General features: G+C 41.9%; 1 protein-coding gene across 7 annotated transcripts in view; it reads right to left on the bottom strand.

The window, feature by feature from the left end:
* LOC142651776 (poly(rC)-binding protein 3-like) overlaps window positions 1–16,220 on the bottom strand; it is a 709,653-nt gene that overhangs the window by 248,454 nt on the left and 444,979 nt on the right. For all 7 annotated transcript variants that reach the window (XM_075826860.1, XM_075826859.1, XM_075826852.1 and 4 more), the window contains one exon: window positions 14,534–14,581. The gene's annotated coding sequence lies outside the window, so the exon portion shown is untranslated. The remainder of the gene's footprint in view (window positions 1–14,533; window positions 14,582–16,220) is intronic.

Below are 16,220 nucleotides of genomic sequence, written 5' to 3'. Positions count from 1 at the left end.
ACGCATGCGCACAAGCGCAACCGGCGCTCCATTCATTTCTACGGAGCTGCCGACACAGACCCCGGAAGTCCAAGGTTTGTCATGGAGAACTTAGGGGGGACTTTCGGTCCCCCGTTCTCCTCATCGCTGCCAGCGATCACACATGTATCCCCTATCCTGTGGATAGAGGATACATGTCTTTATGTAGGAACAACCCCTTCAGTGGCGTCGCGCTGTAGCAGCCATAGCGGCTGCTAGCGGAGCCTGCGGCCATGGGAGGGGGCCGTGCCGGCGGGTGGCACGGGCCCCCTCATGCTGCAGGCCCTGTAGAAGTCGCTACGGCTGCTATAGCGGTAGTTACGCCACTTCGTATAGGTTTGTACGGCGTAAAACTACAGCTCCCAGCATGGCCGGAACAATGGTAAGGATATGCTGGGAGATGCGGTTTCACAAAAAAAATCCTATCACCATCATCTCGCTGCAGATCATACAGTGACTACATTACTGATTAGAGGCAGAATAAACATTTACATTAAGTGACTCACCGGTGACGTCTCAGATTCTAGTTCTTTTCTTCTCCCTCCGGTTCAGACATCTATGATGGATTTCTCCCGGCCATGACCCATTTCTGCAGTTTTCCGTTTAGATGTCTTCAGCTTCTCACTATTAAAACATTTCTGCACCTATAAACAAAGTTAAAATTCTCAACACATCTAAATATAACTGTCACAAACACACAACATGCCCCCTGTAGATAGTGACCTACATAGAAGCCCCTGTAGATAGTGCCCACATATGGACTCCAGAGCTGCAAGGCAATAGTGCTAACCACTGAGCCACCGTGCTGCCCTACATATAGCTTCCCCTATAGTTAGTGCTCCACGTATAGCCCACCTCTGTATATAGTGTCTCACATATAGCTCCCCCTGTATATAGTGTCCCACATATAGCCCACCCCTGTAGACTGTGCACTACATATAGCCACCCTGTTGCTAGTGCCCCACAGGTAACCCACCCCTGTATATAGTGTAACACATATAGACCCCCCTGTATATAGTGGCCCACATATGGACCCCCCCTGTATATAGTGGCCAACATATAGAGCCCCCTGTATATAATGGCCCACGTATAGAGCCCCCTGTATATAATGGCCCACACCCCCACATCTAGACCCCCCCTGTAGCTACTGCCCCACACATAGACCCCCTATATATAATAGCCCACATAAAGATGACCCCCCCCCCCCACTATAGATAATGCCATTCACATTTTTATGAGGGAAAAAAAACAAAAACTTGACATACTCACATTCTCCGGTTCCCACGCTGTTCACTGGCGATGCAGACATGCTCTCTTCTGAGCATGTCTGCAGGAGCTGAACGAGCGTCCTCCAATGACGCTGATTGGCGGGGCAGAATGACTTGCCCCGCCAATCAGCACCTTCCAAGCATGGAAGCGGCGCGATGATGTCATCGCGCCGCTAGCCAATCAGTGTCATTGTAAGGCACTGGATGGTCAGGCACGGAACATGCCCGGCCATTCAGTGCTAATACATGTATTTGGCTGCCGCTAGCACTGGGGCCCCCTCCGGTGCTAGCGACACCTACAGGCATGAGAGGGCCTGTGTAAGGCTCGGCGTCGCGGGCCCCACAGTAGCGACGCTACCGCTGTAGTAGCCATAACGGCTGCTAGCGGCGCCACCGGGCCCCCTCAAGCCCCGGGCCCCGTAGCAGCCGCTACTGCTGCTACCGCGGTAGTTACGCCACTGATAGTAGTTCAAATAACTAATTGATTAACAATAATTTTGTATTGTATCAAATTTGAAAGTAATGCGGCCCGTCAACTTCCCATTTTTTCTATATGCGGCCCACTTACCCGGCCGAGTTTGAGACCACTGTTCTAGGGCATAGACTTTGCACTCCATAGATAGGCGGTGTGCCTGCCCATTCTTAGTTTTTCAAAACCAGTAGTGGAACATGAACAGACAAAATCTATAATGGAAATGGAAGCGTTAATTTATAGATCTGTTCTACAGCAAGTGCAGACTGGGCAGTATCAAACCGTTTAACAAATCAATTTGTTTTCCTGGACAGATTTGTTGTACAGCATTATATGGAACAAAATGCTTGCGACTGATTCAAAATGACTTGTATTGAATTCTCTTTACATAACAAAATATTTCCTATAATATGGTAAACTATGAGGAGACTCAGTCTACTGTAAGAACTGCAATGAGACATTGAATTCTAGTAATACAGAATGTGTGAATATTTCATTTCTCGTTACACGCTGTGTGCTGCTTGGTTTGTTGGCCAGAAGTTAGAACAAATAAATAATTTTCCTTTACAGTTTTCAGCAGAGGACAGAAAAGATAAGCCCGATGCAATGTCTATGCCTGGTATGAAACATTGTTCGTAAGCAGTCCTGTGCCAGGAAAAGTGTCCTAGATTTCTGTTATTCTATGTTTAGTTTATATGATTCAGACGTCATTACCATTTTAAGATTGTGTGGACAAAAACCTTGTCTTAATTTCTTTGGATGACTGCTTTTAAGGCTTCATGCACACGACTGTAGACCGTGATTTCTGGGTCGGCAGGCCACGGAGTCACAGCCGCGAGCCACCTGCAAAACGCGGGCCGTGCAAATGGCCACAGCCATTATTTGCAATGAGCCCTGACTGCAGAACACGGCCGTAATAAGGCTTGCCCGTTCTTTCTGCGGTCCGGGCTCCGGGGTCATGAACGGACCGTGAAAACCATGGTAGTGTGCATGGACTCATAGGAATGAATGGGCCGCAATTCTCGCGTGGATTTTCGGGGGAATTGCGGCCGCAAAAGCACGTTCGTGTGCATGGGGCCTTATAGTATGACATTTTAACCCCTTCCCTACATTTGGCGTATCCATACGCCAAAGTCGGGTAGGGGAAGTATGGAGCGGGCTCACGAAGTGGGCATAAAAAAAAAAAATGTAAACGCCAGAATCTCCATTTTTTTGGTCACCTCATCTCCCACATGTACCCCAAAATGGTATAATTAAAAACGACAGCTTATCCCGCGAAAAATAAGCCCTCATGCCACTTAATCAGCGGAAAAATAAAAAAGTTATGGCTCTCAGAATTTGGCGGCACAAAAGAAATTTTATTTTTTACACTTAGGTTTTTACTTGAAAAAGTAGTAAAATATAGAAAAAAACTATATATATTTGGTATTGCCGTAATTGTATTGACCTACAGAATAAAGGTAACATGTTGTTTTAGTTGCACAGTGAATTCCGTAAAAACGTTGCGCCAAAAACAATGGAGGAATCGCAGTTTTTTTTAAATTTTCTACCCCACAAATAGTTTTTTTCCCGTTTCTAGTACATTATATAGCACAATAAATGGTGCTATGAAAAACTACAACTCGTACCACAAATATCAAGTCCTCATAGGACTATATCGACTGAAAAATAAAAAAGTTATGGCTTTTGGAAGGTGGGGAGGAAAAAACTAAAATGAAAATCTGAAAAATGGCTGCGGCGGGAAGGGGTTAATGTACAGGATCCAGAAATGTATACTTCGTTTTCTAAATATTAGACTAATCCTTAAATTTATAAAAGTTATGGAAATCACAGAAATTAAGGTGGTTATGATTATTTTTTTTTAAGTTCCTGCTAACAAAATGATATACTGTGTGTTTTCAAGAGAATTTTTACCTTAACCATGAATCATTTTAACAGTGGAGACTATTTTTGTCAAGTTCTGCTTTATGTGACCTTTTAGGGCACGTTCAGACGTGGCAGAATTTTCCAGCTGAAAATGTTGGTGCAGATTTGGGGCAATTAAGCAACAAATCTGCACCAACATTTGCATATTTGACAGGTAATTCAGACGTTGCAGAAAAGACATTGGACTTGCCACATTTTTCAGTTTTTGCATTGCAAAGGCTGAAATACGAAGTGAAATTCCGCTTCTTCTCCGCAACAGACAGTGCATGCTGCGGACTGAAAATTCTGCACCGCAGCCTATGGTCCGCAGCGGAGTTTTCCGCAATGTCTGAACTAACTTTCCTAAAAATGTACAGAAACAAATGTAAAAAAACGGACGCTGGAGAATTCCACTGCGGACTATCCACAGCGGAATTCCACAGCAATTCCGCCACGTCTGAACGTGCCCTTAGAAGTCTGTCTGTAAACTACCAGAAACATAGTCCTTCATATGGAGAGGACGACAGGGCAAGGAATTTCCCTTTGGAGAGGCGAGTACCTGGAATCCTTTTATCTATCTATCTATCTATCTATCTATCTATCTATCTATCTATCTATCTATCTATCTATCTATCTATCTATCTATCTATCTATCTATCTATCTATCTATCTATCTGTCTATCTGTCTGTCTGTCTGTCTGTCTGTCTGTCTATCTATCTAGATATACACATAGATATATATCCATAGATATAAAAACATCCTAGGTTCCACTTAGTAAATCACCAATGCCATTCTACCACAGGAGAACGTTTCATTAACCACAGTAAAATCACAAAAGCTAACAGACTGAATTAGGGAAAAGAAAATGATGTCAATATTCAAAGACCCCACTATTAAGATAATCTCGGGATAAACAAGTTCAGCATGGTACATCATCCAACAAAACCATATTGGGTTCTGAAGCAATTATTTTAATCTTCTTAGCATAATCGCCATTTAAAAAGTTGGCAGCTACACCACAAATCAAAAACTTCTTGCATAGAGATAGGTGACTGACAAAACATAACTTGACTGGAAACATCATTTTAGAAAATATAGTAACAGACTTAAAGTTCTGCAATGAGTCCTTTCAAAAGGTGATGGTGGTCCCTGAGCCTCCAGTGGGCCTACCTCCCCTTACAGCAGCTTGCATACTTTAGCAGTACAGTTATCAGCATTGGTAGCACTGCTCACCAGTCCCTACCTCACTTATACAGTCTAATGCCCAGGTGGCCAGACCTCTTTCATTCAGGTGCTGCTTGCCATCTGCAGAGTTGTAAGTGACAGCAGACAGCAGTAATATTTATCTCTCCTCTGTTTTAGAAGAGACATAATTGTGGTGTCCAGTAGGTGGACTGTGATAGTGTTATGAAACACTGCAGGATGCAGGGCGGCCATCAGTGCAGCACTGGCAGTACTGCCATCAAGGGCCTGGGCAGAAATGTAAAAATACCGGCCAGTTCACCATTGTTGGCATCAATGTGGCCAATGCAATTAGGCATATTTGATTTCACTTTCCCTCAGAGTAACACCATAGGGGCCCACCCGCTCCCCCACTTTCAAACCAACAGGACTGCTTAAGACTAGTGCCTGGCCGGCCTGCCCACTCTTCTATTTTGCTCCACTCATTCACAGTGGCGTGACGAGCGTGGCCGGTGGCCGTGTGTGGGAAAGCCAGGAGGGAGGAGATGGAGTCATCATGTATCCAGAGTTGGCGGGAGTTCTGAGCCCGCCATTTGCCATCTGACCCGAGTAAGCCAGCAGGAGCAGCAACATAGTGAGTGTTGCTGTATCACGCTGCTGCAATTATGTGAAGTGAGACAGTGTAAGAGGGAGGCCTGGAAAAGCTCATGAAGTTGCAGCCATGTTCTGAATAGCCATTTTAAAAGGATGTATATATGACGTATTTTTGGCCTGATGAAGACACAGGTTCTGTGTTGAAACGTGTTGCCCCTCTTTGCTAAATAAATCCACCTATTATTATTAGTACTTTGCCGATACTCCCTTTGTGTAGCGCTTTCCTATATACATTTTTTTATATATTTTTACCCCAAAAAAATATATCCTTTTAAAATGGCTACTCCCTGCGGCACAATAGAATTGATGCCAGTATTTGGATATTGAAAGCTGCAACCTTATTTTATTATTGCCTATATCCCTAAGGTGTACCTTGTGGCGCTGTGTACGTTTTTTTCTTCCCAGACACCTATGTTCTGAACAGGCAGTCAACAGCTTCAGTGCAATTATTGAATCTGCCATCTACTGCCCCCCCTCCTCACACAGCCTGAGTTATTTTACCTTCCTTGCCCCCTCACCGACACCTACTGTGTGCCATCTGTTTCACCCCCCCAGGGAGCCCTTGCACTCCCACAGATCACCTTTGTCTTTCTATGACCTCCCTGCATCTCCCTCTTCCACTTTGCACCACCACCTGGCACTGCTTCCCTCCCCTAAGGCTATGTTCACATCAGTGTTGGGTTCCATTAATCGGTTCCGTTCGACCTTTCCGTCAGAGGAACCGATGAACGGAAAGCCAAATGGAAACCATAGCTTCTGTTTGCATTACCATTGACTTCAATGGGAATGCTTCCATTGCAATTTGCTTCCGTTTGTTTCTGTTTGTTTCTGTTCTGTAAAGATTCCGTTTTTTCATGGAAACAATAGCGTAGACGCTACGCTATAGTTTCAGCAAAAAAATAATTGTTTTAACTTACCTAGTTAATGCCCCATCCTCCCCTTTCACTGTCCTTTAGAGGACCGGCGCATGATGATGTCAGCACTGGTCCATCGCTACTGACACTTTACAGAGCAGTGAAGGAGGACCAATTGGATGGACACTAGGTAAGTTAAAATTCATTCTACTATTGTTAATCTTTTTCTTTTGGGGACTGGAGGGTTGCTTTAAGATTTCCCTTCACTAGAAATAAGTAGCCTAGCCCCAACCCTGAAAAACAGCCCCCAAACCATCATCCCTCCTCCACCAAAGTAAATTTAATATTTTTGATAGGCACTCTGCCATGTAGCTAGTGAACTGTCTTTTTGCAAATGTAATCATGTGGAAAATGTTTTCTTATAGGAATAGCTGTAACACACAATTATGTCTTTGCCGTCGCGTACAAAACTTGAAAACATTGCACGCTGGAATATCTATGGCTGCTGGAGCTTAGCTGCGATGATTAATACTTACTGTATCAGGTTCTGTTCTTGATATTATTTCTGCATCAATTTTTCACTTTTATGAATACTCCAACTGTCAATTACTATGAGAATCCCACAAGACAATGCAATAGATGTTTGGTCTACTTTAGGAAAAAAAAGGCAATTAATTTTTTTTCTCCTAAATCAATAACTTTCTGTTTTGCTACATGACACATTGAGATATTGTTTCACTTTTGTCTTTACACTCAATTCTATTTGCCATCTCCGAGGGGAAGAAAGGTATGTCTGAAACTTCAAATGACTTGGAGCGAGCCTTTGAACTGAAACATGACAATAATGAATCGCTATCACTTGTGTTGAATGAGAATGGCCTAAAATTATAGCGCTGTCAATCTTGTTGTGTATTTTCTTATTGAGTCGGACTGTTCACTACAATGTAGAACCTGACCTCTTGATTCATCCCTCAAGATATGTGAGTTGTGAGCACTGAGTGTAAGTCCAAGGAGTCCTGAAGCTTGATTCTTAAGGATCATTGCTGAGACAGCAGTGAATTTATGAATAGTAGTGACTAGGATTTCAATCATTTGTCATTCACTTGATAGTCCACAAGATACAGCAGTGATGAATAGTCATATCGGGATGCCTAGTACAATGAGGCACGGTACAAAACAATAAAACCGCAGTGCTATATTTCGTTGTGGTACAAAATAGACTCAGTTCTACCTTTTCAAACATTGTAAAAACTCTTCATTATTTCATAGCAATCGATAGATAATGAAACTAATAATTACCATTTTTGTGGGGTCTTTTTCTCGTAGAAAATAGCAAAATATAGCAAAAATAGCTAAAGCATAGTCAGAATGTGGATGAGAGCAAGATAAAAAAATGTATATTACAGTATGACCGAGACTGCGCTGACCTTCAGGATGGAAGGCTAATAGATCTTGCAACATGTTACATAATATTTTAGTAGTTTTATACTGTAATAATATACAGTGCTCTAGGCAACTATGACTTACATCAAAATTGAGATGCATTTCACGGTTTGCTACCCATTAGCAAAATTCATCTACATAGGCTACATCAAGCCCATTACTCTGATTCAAGGCTGGACTTTGGACAATTTTTTTTACAATCATCTTTCTTTTTTTTTTTTTACCCAAGGTCACAAATATATTTAGATTTTTTCACTAAATGCAACTGTTTCATATTGTAGTGTATTCTTAAGGAACAGACAAACAACACAATTGAACAGCAAATTAATTATTTATTTAATAATGCCCATAGACTTTGGTCACATAAGAGTCAAGGCTTCTGTTTGTGATGGCTGCATAATGGATCTGTTGTTAATGGATTGGAACAGAAGCCTAATGGATCCCTTTGAATTTGAATGGAATGATCAGTGGACCAGTCTCTCTTCCAGTTTAGCATGTGCCAGATTCACGAACATGCCTTGTTAATGAATCTGGCGTAACCTTGAAACAACGCTAGGTCCGAAACTACATACACTGAGGTAGTTTACCATGTAGTTTTTTTTACCCGTACTACCGTATAGTTTTTCATAACAGCAACATAGCGCCATGCAATTTCCATAGATAAACATTGCTAGTAATAAGGGTTGTACTGAAGAGCTTAGTGACTTTATACATGGCAGTGTCTGAAGATGCCACCTTTGCCACAAGCCATTTCATGACATTTCTGATCTGCTTTGGTCGGCTGTAAGTGCTATTATTGTCTAGTGGAAGCATCTAGGAGTAACAACAGCTCAACAACAACGCGATAGACCATGTAAACTCACAGAGCCGGGCCGCCGAACTGCCTCTGTAGGTGATATCGGTACAGGAACTAGGAGCTTTATGAAATTAATTTCCATGTTCAAGTAGCTAATTACCAGCTTAAGATCACCATGGGCAATGGCAATAGTTGGATGCAGTGGTGAAATGCACGCCACCACTGGACTCTGGAGCAGTGGAAATATGTCCTCTGGTCTGAAGTGTCACGGTTTACTATCTCTCAGCCTGATGGACGAATCCGGGTTTGGCGGGTGCCAGGACAACACTAGTTACCGGAATGCATAATGTCTACTGTAAAATTTGGCGTGGGAGGAATAAGGGTCATGGGCTTTTTTTCAGGGTTTGGGCTAGGCTCCTTATTTACAGTGACGGGGGATGTTAATGCTACAGCATATAAAGACATTTTGGACAATCGTATGCTTCCAACTTTGGGGAACAGTTTGGGGAAGGCCCTTTCCTTTTCCAGCATGACTGTGCCCCTGTGCACAAAGCGAGGTCTATAAAGGCATGGTTGGGTGAGTTTTGGAGTGGAAGAACTTGACTGGCCCGCAGAGTGCCCTGACCTCAACCCCTTCAAACACCTTTTGGATAAACTAGAACTCTGATTGAGAGACAGAACTTATTCTCCAACATCAGTGTCTGACCTCGCAAATGCTTCTTTTGGCTGAATGGGCACAATTTCTCACAGATACTCCAAAATCTTGTAGAAAGCCTTCTCAGTAGAGTGGAGGCTGTTATAGATGCAAAAATACCCATTAATACCCATGGTTTTGGAACAGTTGTGATGGTCAGGTGGCCACATGAGTACACATGGAGTACTTCCTCTGTCTTTGGCATCTGTCCTCGCTTTTTACAAATGAAACAAGTACAAACCATGGCACGATCCCGATGTGAAAGCCCTACCTAAAACTGTGACATGAGATAAAGGCTGCATCACTTTACTCTGCTGTGATGCAGTGATCAACATATAAAACTAGAACTTGTAAGGCTGTGTTCACACATCACGGAATTGTTGTGGATTTTCATTGAGGATTTTACCCTTTGCAATGCTAAAGGGTGAGATCTGCTTCAAATCTGCAACAAAATCTGCAATAAATCCGCAACGTGTGAACTCAGCCTAAGAAGAATTCATGTAGGAAACATCAATGCAGATTCAATTAGAAGGACTGTTGAACTGTGGTATATACATACAATCACTTTTATCAACTGTTTATATGCAAACATTTTAATAAGTCGGTTTTGTTTTATAAGTCGGTTTAGTTCATGTAAAGAACTTTTTATTTACAATTTTGTTTAACCCCTTAAGGACGCAGCCTAGTTTTGGCCTTAAGGCTCAGAGCCCATTTTTCAAATCTGACATATTTCACTTTATGTGGTAATAACGTCGGAATGCTTAAACCTATCCAAGCGATTCTGAGACTGTTTTCTCGTGATACATTGGGCTTCATGTTCGTGGTAAAATTTGGTCGATATATTCAGTGTTTATTGGTGAAAAATTGCAAAATTTAGAGAGAATTTGGAAAAAATAGAATTTTTTCAGAATTTTAATGCATCTGCTTGTAAAACAGACGGTTATACCACCCAAAATAGTTACTAGTTCACGCTTCCCATATGTCTACTTTAGATTGGCATCGTTTTTTGAACATTCTTTTATTTTTCTTGGACGTTACAAGGCTTAGAACCTAAACAGCAATTTCTCATATTTTTAAGAAAATTTCAAAAGCCTTTTTTTTAAGGTACTTCTTCAGTTCTGAAGAGGCTTTGAGGGGCCTATGTATTAGAAACCCTGATAAAACACCCCATTTTAAAAACTAGACCCCTCAAAGTATTCAAAACAGCATTTAGAAAGTTTTTTAACCCTTCAGGCATTTCACAAGAATTAAAGCAAATTTCATTTTTCTTGCTGAATTTCAATTTTATTCATTTTTTTTCTGTAACACAGAAGGTTTTACCAGAGAAACACTACTAAATATGTATTGTCCAGATTCTGCAGTTTTTAGAAATGTCCCACATGTGGCTCTACTGCGCTCATGGACTAAAACACAAGCCCTAGAAGCAAAGAAGCACCTAGTGCATTTTGAGTCCTCTTTTATATTAGAATATATTTTAGGCAGCATGCCAGGTTTGAAGAGGTGTTGAGGTGCCAAAACAGTAGGAATACCCGAATAGTGACCCCATTTTGGAAACTACACCCCTCAAGGAATTCATTTATGGTTGTTGTTACCATTTTGACCGCACAGTTTTTTCACAGCACCTATTTGAATTGGGCTGTGAAATGAAAAAAATTAAATTTTTTCCAATAAGATGCCATTTTTTATCAAAATTTCTTATTTTCACAGGGAACAAAATACCCCATTTTGTTGCCCAATTTCTCCTGAGTGCAGCAATACCCCATTTGTGGCGATAAACTGCAGTTTGGGCCCATGGGAGGGCTCAGAAGGGAAGGAGCGCTGTGTGTTCTTTGGAGTGCAGATTTTGCTGGTTTGGTTTTCGGGTGCCATCTCGCATTTGCAGAGCCCCAGAGGTATCAAAGCAATGGAAACCCACCAGAACTGACCCTATTTTGGAAACTACACCCCTCAAGGAATTCATTTATGGGTGTTGTGACCATTTAGACCCCATAGTTTCTTCACAGAACTTATTTGAATTGGGCTGGGAATTAAAAAAAAGAATATTTTTTACAATAATATGTCGTTTTAGCTCAAAAATTCTTATTTTCACAAGAAATAAAATACTACATTTTGTTGCCCAATTTGTCCTGAGTGCGGCAATATCCCATTTGTGATGATAAACTGCTGTTTGGGCCCATGGGAGGGCTCAGAACGAAAGGACCACCATTTGGCCTACTCAGGATTTTTTCGTGCAAAGTCATGTGTGCAGAAGCCCCAGTACAGTTGAAATCCGCAAGAAGTGACCCCGTTTTAAAAACTACACCCATAAGGCATTCATCTAGAGGTTTAGTGAGCATTTTGACCGGAGAGATACACCCCATAAACTGTAATGTGGGTTCTCCCGGGTATGGCAATACCCTCAATGTGGCTGTTATCAGCTGCTTGGGCACACAGCAGGGCTCAGAAGGGAAAGATAAGGGGGGATAAGCTGTGCGGAGTACATCAGGGTAAGTAGAAATGGGGTAAATTATAAAACAAGGGATGTATGATAAATTTTAAAACACTCTTTCATACAGAGCTCTGGTTTTTCGGGACACGTGTCACATTGATATATTGTGTCATCCCTTATCGCCCTCTTATAGCAGACTTTGCACCTCTTTTGACTTTTTCCCTTCTTGCCAGTTTGGGGAACGTCTCCTGGAAAGTGTTGCCCTGGTACGATGCGTGTGGCCTCGCTTCCAGAAGTACTGGGTGCCCCCCCGTTCCTGGTCCCTAAAGATTAGGTTCTTGATAATAACCTCTTGAAATTCCAGGAAAGTTCCCCTCTGGCCTGCACATTGACGTAGCACGTACACATTGTACAATGCCATCTGTATGATGTGCCCGGCCAGCTTCTTATACCACACCGCATGGCGCTGTAGGGCTTCAGGACTTGATCTGACAAGTCCACCCCTCCCATGTACCTATTGTAGTCCAGGATGCAGTCTGGTTTGGGGGTCTCTGTACTGGTACCTCGTACAGGTACATGGGTACTGGTGTGGCATCTCTCTTGTCCTTGTACTTGACACACAATATGTTGCTGCTAGAATGTGCGCTCACCCCTTCTTGTTTGCCCTGCAGAGTCTTAGGGAGGCCTCTCAGATTTCTTCTAGCAGTGCCGCATGCCACAGGACTGGAAGCGAGGCAGTTGAAGAGTGGGACGCCGGTATAAAAATTATCCAGGTAGAAGTGGTAACCCTGGTCCAGCAGTGGGTGCACCAAATCCCACACAATTTTTGCATTAACTCCCAGTAAGGGGGGCATTCTGGGGGCTGAGCACTGGTGTCCTTCCCTTCATATATCCTAAATCTGTAGGTATACCCTGATGCACTATCGCACAGCTCATACATCTTCACGCCATACCTTGCCCTCTTACCCGGCAGGTACTCGCGGAATTGAACCCTCCCTTTAAAATCCACCAAGGACTCATCAATAGAAATACACTTCTCGGGGGTGTATGCTTGCGAAAACCAGGCACTGAAACGGTCTAATAGGGGTCTCCGTTTATACAAACAGTCAAAACTGGGGTCATCTCGGGGTGGGCACGGCACATTATCATTATGATGTAAGAAGCCAAGTATTGCCAGATTTTTTATTTTTTTTTAGGTTCTAGTTCAGATCTGAAGTTGCTTTGATGGACCTATATATTAGACACCCCCATCAAACACCCAATTTTAGAAACTAGACCCCTCAAAGTATTCACAACAGCATTTAAAAAATTTGTCAGAAAATCCTCTTTATACAATTTTTTTTATAACACAAAAGGTTTTTACCAGAGAAACGCAACTTAATACTTATTGCCCAGATTCTGCAGTTTTGAGAAATATCCCACATGTGGCCCTAGTGCGGTAATGGACTGAAGCATCGGCCTCCGAAGCAAAGGAGCACCTAGTGGATTTTGAGGCCTCTTTTATTAGGCACCATGTCCGGTTTGAAGAGGTCTTGTGGTGCCAAAACAGTGGAAAACCCCCAAAAGTGACCCCATTTTGAAAACTGGACCCCTTGAGGAATTCATTGTAGTTTTCTTGGGGTGCATGCGACTTTTTGATCAGTTTTTATTCTATTTTTAGGTGGCGTGGTGACTAAAAAACAGCAATTCTACTATTGTTTTTTTAATCTATTTTTTTTACAGCGTGCACCGTGCGCTATAAATGACACATTCACTTTATTCTGCGGGGCGATACGATTACGGCGATACCAGATGTTTATAGTTTTTTTTATGTCTTATGGCGTTTGCACAATAAAATACGTTTTGTAAACAATCATTCACTTTTTGTATTACCTTATTCTAAGAGCCATAACGGTTTTATTTTTCCATCAATAAAGCCGTGCGAGGACTTATTTTTCGCGTAACGAACTGTAGTTTCAATCAGTACCATTTTTAGGGACATGCAACTTTTTGATCTCTTTTTATTCCATTTTTTGGGAGGTGAAGTGACCAAACAATTGTGCTTCTGGTACGGTTTATTATTATTTTCTTTTACGGCGTTCACCGCGCAGGATAAATAATGAAATAATTTTGTAGTTCAGGCCGTTACGGACGCGGCGATACCAATTATGTATAGTTTATTTGTTTGTTTATATATTTTTATTAATAATAAAGGACTGATAAGGGAAAAAGGGGGATTTTTACTTTTATTACTTTTAAAACTTTTATTTTCTTATTTTTACACATCTTTTTTTAACTTTTTTTTAACTTTATTACTTTGTCCCATTAGGGGACTTGAGGGCAGGAGGCCCTGATCGCTATTCTAATACACTGCACTACATGCGTAGTGCAGTGTATTAGAACTGTCAGCTACTCACTGACAGCAAGCATAGTGGGTCCTGACTTCGTCAGGACCCACTAGGCTTCCGTCGATGGCAGAGCCGGACGCCATTGTTTGGTGTCCGGTTGCCATAGTCACCATCGCCAGCCGCTATCGCGTAGCAGGCTGGCGATTGTAGCTTAACCCCTAAAAAGCCGTGATCACTATTGAACACGGCTTTTAAGGGGTTAATCAGCGGGGACACAGCGATCGGTCCCCGCTGTAGGAGCTGTGACAGCTGCTGTATGAGACAGCAGCTGTCACAGCTCCTGCATGTGTCGGGAGGACGGCCGAAATGGCCGTTATCCCCGCGACTTAATAATCCGTCGCTGAGCGCTAACGATACAGTTAGCGCGACAGATTATTACGTCGCTGAGCGCGAAGGGGTTAAATAATTGTAATTTCCAGTTCCTTGCTTACCTTTGGATATTTAGTAAAGGCTTCACCTCGGCCCTATGATGCTGCAATCTGTAAAAAAAAAATACATAAGAATATTAGAAAGTGGCCAAGAAAGTTACAACCTAAATACTTAAATTGGAACCCTACAACTTTGATATATGTCATTTCAATAAATACACAGCCATTAAAAGCAGCCCGTCGTTCTGTATTTATGTCATTAAAGAACATTTCCTGCTAACATGATAAAAATATCAGTCCGTGAGCGCTCATTGATAAATTAGCTTTCTGAATTACTTTGGATTGTTTGACCAACAGTTATCTAATGTCTATAGCAGTTTTACACTTGTTTTATAGCGCACATGTAATAGGTCATTTACTTGCCTAAATTTGTGAGATCACCGTAGAGAAATCTATTTTTGTGTATATGTGGACTACCCTTCTGTTCTGTTTTAAATCTTATTTTGTTTGTCCTAATAAATACGTGAACACTCTGATTTCCTTTGTGTGCTTCATACAGGGCAACCGACAGAATTTCTGGGCCCCGAAAAGACAACATTTTGGGCCTTCCTTCTACAATTAACAACTTACTCATACCAGGAGTTTCGGGTGACAAAAGGAGGAGATTAATCATATTGTATGTGCAGATGGCTGCAGTTTAGGGGTTACTGCATTTTGTTTCCTGGCAGCTAGGTATGAATTCAGGGATAATATTACTGGTGGTAAGAAATGGCTTAGGGGTTAATGATAATATTCCTGGTGGTCTAGGGTGGCCTACGGGTTTAAAACATTTCATCCTGGGTGGTCTACATGGGTGAAGGAGCGAATGGCAATAACCCTGGTGATCTAGGTTAGTGATGGGGTTAATGGCAGCATGCCTGTTGTTGCACAAGTTAAGGTGCGTTGGTTTACGCTGTTAATAAAAGATGCAGAAGTGGCAGGGACATAACTGGATCAATATGACCCTTACTGGACACTTTAATTCGACCCACATAAAAAAAGGAAAAATGAATGGACAGAAATAATATTTATTGTTCTATAATGACGGCGTCTCACACCAAAAGGTACTTAGCCTTACCATGTGCTGTGTAAATATATCATTTCTTTGCAGTGTATGGAATCATTTTAAATACTATATATAAAGATAGCGGTCATACCAGTCACAATGATATGGCATGTACTAGTGATCTTCCATGACATTATGAGATGGGAATACCCCTTTAAGGAAATGCATATTGTAAGACACAATTCCCTATTAGAATTTCATTATTAGGAACAATTCACAGAGCAACTAACAGAACACATAGTCATATGAGGAGGAGGCAACGTTTGATAGTATATTGATAGCATATTTAGTATATATATTTACTATTGTCAGGGCTTGTCCACAGGTAGCGGAATTGCTGCGTATTTTCCGTCTGGCATTGGGGACGCAAAATACGCAGCAGAATACAGTAGCGGCAATGTGAAACATAACAAATCTCAGCCACACGCTGCGTAAAAATTCCAACCAGAAATGTAATTGCGGTGCATATTTTTCGTACTGTAGCAGGTCAATTCCTGCTGCGGAAAGTGGACTGAATTGCTGCGTTTTTCAGAGTAGATGTCACCATCTGCCAACATTGTGAAAAATGCAGCAAAATACGCATCATTTTCTGCCGTAAAAAATGCAGGAAATGGTGCGTTTTTTTCCGCAGCGGAATGTCTGCGA

The sequence above is a fragment of the Rhinoderma darwinii genome, chromosome 5 (assembly GCF_050947455.1).
Source record: "Rhinoderma darwinii isolate aRhiDar2 chromosome 5, aRhiDar2.hap1, whole genome shotgun sequence".
In the NCBI taxonomy this organism is placed as follows: domain Eukaryota; kingdom Metazoa; phylum Chordata; class Amphibia; order Anura; family Rhinodermatidae; genus Rhinoderma; species Rhinoderma darwinii.
This window is presented reverse-complemented; position numbering and strand designations above follow the sequence as displayed.